Raw genomic sequence first — 5,393 nt, 5'->3', positions numbered from 1 at the left:
AAATATTGTGGTTACGAAGTTTTCTATAGGTGGTTTATGAAGGACTTTTTAAAGGTCATATGGAAGGTCTTTTTTACCTACTTAATTCTACCAACTATATATTGTTAGACCTTTAACCTCTGATATTTTACTGTCGTTTGTGGGATATTTCTCTATCGAACAGGGATTGAGTTTTATAAGATCCCCTTATTAGGAAGCGGACCAGTATTTGGAGTTTTTTAAGATCCCCTTATTAGGAAGTTGACCAGTATTTGGAATTTTATAAGATCCCCTTATTAGGAAGTGGACCAGTATTTGGAGTTTTATAAGATCCCCTTATTAGGAAGTGGACCAGTATTTGGAGTTTTATAAGATCCCCCTATTAGGAAGCGGACCAGTATTTGGAGTTTTATAAAATCCCCTTATTAGGAAGTGGACCAGTATTTGGAGTTTTGTAAGATCCCCTTATTAGGAAGTGGACCAGTATTTGGAGTTTTATAAAATCCCCTTATTAGGAAGTGGACCAGTATTTGGAGTTTTATAAGATCCCCTTATTAGGAAGTGGGCCAGTATTTGGAGTTTTATAAGATCCCCTTATTAGGAAGTGGACCAGTATTTGGAGTTTTATAAAATCCTCTTATTAGGAAGTGGACCAGTATTTGGAGTTTTATAAGATCACCTTATTAGGAAGTGAACCAATATATGGAGATTTATAAGATCCCCTATTAGAAAGTGGACCAATATATGGAGTTTTATAAGATCCCCTTATTAGAAAATGGACCAATATATGGAGTTTTATAACATCCCCGTATTAGGAAGTGGACCAATATATGGAGTTTTATAAGATCCCTTTATTAGGAAGTGAACCAATATATATTGAGTTTTATAAGATCCCCTTATTAGGAAGTGGACCAATATATTATGGAGTTTTATAAGATCCCCTTGTTAGGATATTGACCAATATATGGTTTTATAAGATCCCCTTATTAGGAAGTGAACCAATATATTTTGAAGTTATATAAGATCCCCTTTATTAGTTTTATTAGGAAATAGACCAATATATGGTTTTATAAGATCCCCTTATTCGGAAATAGACCAATATATGGTTTTATAAGATCTTATTAGGAAGTGAACCAATATATTATGAAGTTATATTAGATCCCCTTTATTAAGAAATAGACCAATACATGGTTTTTATAAGATCCTTTTATTAGGAAGTGGACCAATATATGGAGTTTTAAAATCCCTTATTAGGAAGTGAACCAATATATGAAGTTTTATAAGATACACTTACTAGGAAATACACCAATATATGGAGTTGTATAAGATCTTCAATTAAGAAATACACCAATATATGGTTTTATAAGATCCCCTTATTAGGAAGTGAACCATTTTCGTAGGCCTTGCGATGTTGCGTGTGGTCATATCACATTGGTTTCCTTTTTTTATGAAGCCTTCAACACGCAATGTTACCGAAGATATTATTATCGTATATTTGCTGGACCCCTTTCATACGACATAACTCTTTCTGCGACTCTAGAAATGTTTTGTCAAATGACCAACCTTACGTACGTGATTGGAAATCGATGCCTTACATAAATTAATGTCTGCGGGTTTTTTTTTTTTTTTTTTTTTTTTTTTTTTTTTTTTTTTTTTTTTTATTTGAGCGTTCCCTTAAGGCTTAAGCTCTTCTCTTGAATGATATCTCGATTGATGTATTAAAAGAGTTAATCAGCTTTTCGTTATTTTGACAAAAATATTTCCCTGTTATTTGTAATTTTTGTTTTCCTTTTTAGTGTATCTTCCTCTTTTAGCTTATATTACATTTTAGCTTTATTTTTTAGCCTTTTGCTTTATTTAGCCTCTTGCATAAGTTAGCCTCTCTTGCGCTAGTTAGACTCTCTTGGACGTATTGCCCTCTTTTGGATATTTTTCAAGGTACCTCTGTCTTCTTATACCCTTTACCATACAATGTTAACATATTACTTTTTAATGATGATATTGATAGTAATAATGAAAAATAAGATTTTGTAGATTTTTATAGGCTGCACCTGATAATGTTCCAAAAGGTCTTCAAACTTGAACATCTTCCAAATTCCTTAATCATCCCCAGAGCTATTCCGTCTATATCTTTAAGCACAATATCAAAGAAATTGTGACACTGATCTTATTGTTTACATATGAAGGCTTTTAAAGGCCATTCGTGAATGGCAGAGGCAAGGAACAGTGACATTGCCCTATCAAGTAGGACAATGCCCTAGAGACTGACCATATATATTTATAATCAGTGCCCAAGACCCTTCTCCATCCCAAGCTAGGACCATGGAGGGCTAGGCAAAAATTGATGCTGACTCAGCAGATAGACCTATTGTCTCCCCCAACCCTCCATCCTTAGCTCACAAGGATGGTAAGGTTACAGACATTAAAGGAACTAACGAGTTTGAAGGGGACCCGAACCCCTAGACATATAGGCTCTTCCCCCCCCCCCACCCTTAGCTCACAAGAATGGTGAGATTGCAGCGACCAAAGGAACTAACAAATTTGAGAGGACTCGAACCCTAGTCTGGCGATCACCAGGCAAGGACATTGCCAATAGGCCCCCACAAACCTGAAGGTGAAAGGCTATACTGGAAAGCCTACTACTAATTGAGCTATAAATTCTCTTTAGGGATTAAATAACTTTTCTATAATTAGGATTTATAATGTTAAATAGCAGAAGAAGAATTTTAAAATTTATTATAGTTTCCCACTGGCATTCTCTGCCTTTACCACCGGAAACCAGCTGCTTCCTTCAAGCATTTTGCGTGTGCATGCATCTCTTTGATTGCATAGCGCAGTGATCATCTCCGCATTGCATAAAAGTATTTTCCTGGGCTAAAAATTGCAATGATGAAGCCAAACTATCTGAAATCAAAGTGAAATGGTTGCAAATTCACTTGCATGACGATTTTTCATTTCACTCGCCAAAAACTTTTTATATATTAGATTATCGCTGATTTTGCGAGATTATACGCTGTCATGTTTGATAATAAAAAAAAAAAAAAAAAAAAAAAAAAAAAAAAAAAAAAAACACTATGTAAAAATATTCCGTTTATGCTTGGTTTTCTTTGCAATTTATTTACCTATAAAAATCAATATGCAAATTGACCTAATACATTTTTATGATACGAATATTCTTTGAAGAGAATATTTTTATATTTTTATTTTTCTGCTTGTTTTAATATTTTGCTTCTTTGTAAGTATCTCTTATCTTATTATGCCGATAAAAGGAATTATATTATTATTATTATTATTATTATTATTATTATTATTAAACCATTGTTCTCTAGTCTATGGTAGTGCCATAGCCCCTGTACCATGGTCTTCCACTGTCTTGGGTTAGAGGTCTCTTGCTTGAGGGTACACTCGGGCACACTATTCTATCTTGTTTCTCTTCCTCTTGTTTTTTTTTTTAAGTTTTTATCAAATTATTTTCAAGGTTTTGTAGTTTATATATGAAAGATTTGATTTTATGTTATTATTGTTCTTAAAATCCTCTTGTAGTTTTTCCTTATTTCCTTTCCTCACTGGGGCAATTTTCCCTGTTGGAGCCCTTAGGCTTGTAGCATCCTGCTTTTCCAACTAGGATTGAAGCTTAGCAAGTCATACAATTATTATTATTATTATTATTATTATATTATTATTATTATTACTACTACTACTACTGCTACTACTAACTAAGCTACAAAATTAGGTGGAAAAGCAGGATGCTATAACCTCAAGAACCCCAAACAGGTAAAAATAGCCCAGTGAGGAAAGGAAATAGATAAACTATATATGAGAAGTAATGAATAAAAAATAATGAATATCTTGAACTTTAAATGAATAGACGCATGGCAGCCCGTTCAACATAAAAAACATTCGGGTAAATATATTAATTTGTTATGGTAATTCTCATCAGTAAATATTTCTACGTCAATAAGCAAGGTTGTTTAGTATAAAGCCGAATGCACACACATTCACGTACAAATACACACATACACAAATACACACTCTCTTCCCACCTTTTAGCTGTCCAGGTGTATAGACCCGCACTAAATATTTCTACGTTGATAAGTTTTTTAATCTTTTATTAGGAAATACACATTTACAATTATTATTGTTTAGTGTAAACACTTATTCACATAAACAAATACACACCTCTCTTCCACCCCTTACCTCTCCAGGTGTATGGATCCGAAGTTAATATTTCTACAAATCTTTTATTAGGAAATACACATTTACAATTACAATGGTTTAGTGTAAAGCCTTATACACATACACAAATACCACACCTCTCTTCCACCCCTTACCTCTCCAGGTGTATGGATCCGCAGTTAATATTTCTACAAATCTTTTATTTGAAATACACATTTACAATTATTATTGTTTAGTGTAAGCACATATACATACACACAAATACACACCTCTCTTCCACCCCTTACCTCTCCAGGTGTATGGATCCGCAGTTAATATTTCTACAAATCTTTTATTTGGAAATACACATTTACAATTATTATTGTTTAGTGTAAGCACATATACATACACACAAATACACACCTCTCTTCCACCCCTTACCTACCCAGGTGTATGGATCCGCAGTTAATATTTCTACAAATCTTTTATTTGGAAATACACATTTACAATTATTATTGTTTAGTGTAAGCACATATACATACACACAAATACACACCTCTCTTCCACCCCTTACCTCTCCAGGTGTATGGATCCGCAGTTAATATTTCTACAAATCTTTTATTTGGAAATACACATTTACAATTATTATTGTTTAGTGTAAGCACATATACATACACACAAATACACACCTCTCTTCCACCCCCTTACCTCTCCAGGTGTTTAGAACCAGCAGTAAATATTTCTATGTTGGTATGTTTTTAATCTTTAATGAGGAAATACACATTTACAATTATTTTTGTTTTGTGTAAGCACATATACACAAACACAAATACACACCTCTCTTCCACCCCTTACCTCTCCGGGTGTATGGATCCGCAGTTAATATTTCTACAAATCTTTTATTAGGAAATACACATTTACAATTACAATTGTTTAGTATAAAGCCTTATACACATACACAAATACACACCTCTCTTTCCAACCCTCTTACCTCTCCGGGTGTATGGATCCGCAGTTAATATTTCTACAAATCTTTTATTTGGAAATACACATTTACAATTACAATTGTTTAGTGTAAAGCCATATACACAAACACAAATACACACCTCTCTTCCACCCCTTACCTCTCCAGGTGTATGGATCCGCAGTTAATATTTCTACAATTCTTTCATTAGGAAATACACATTTAAAATTACAATGGTTTAGTGTAAAGCCTTATATACACACACAAATCTACACCTCTCTTCCACCCCTTACCT

Source organism: Palaemon carinicauda, chromosome 28, assembly GCF_036898095.1.
Source record: "Palaemon carinicauda isolate YSFRI2023 chromosome 28, ASM3689809v2, whole genome shotgun sequence".
NCBI lineage: Eukaryota > Metazoa > Arthropoda > Malacostraca > Decapoda > Palaemonidae > Palaemon > Palaemon carinicauda.
This window is presented reverse-complemented; position numbering follows the sequence as displayed.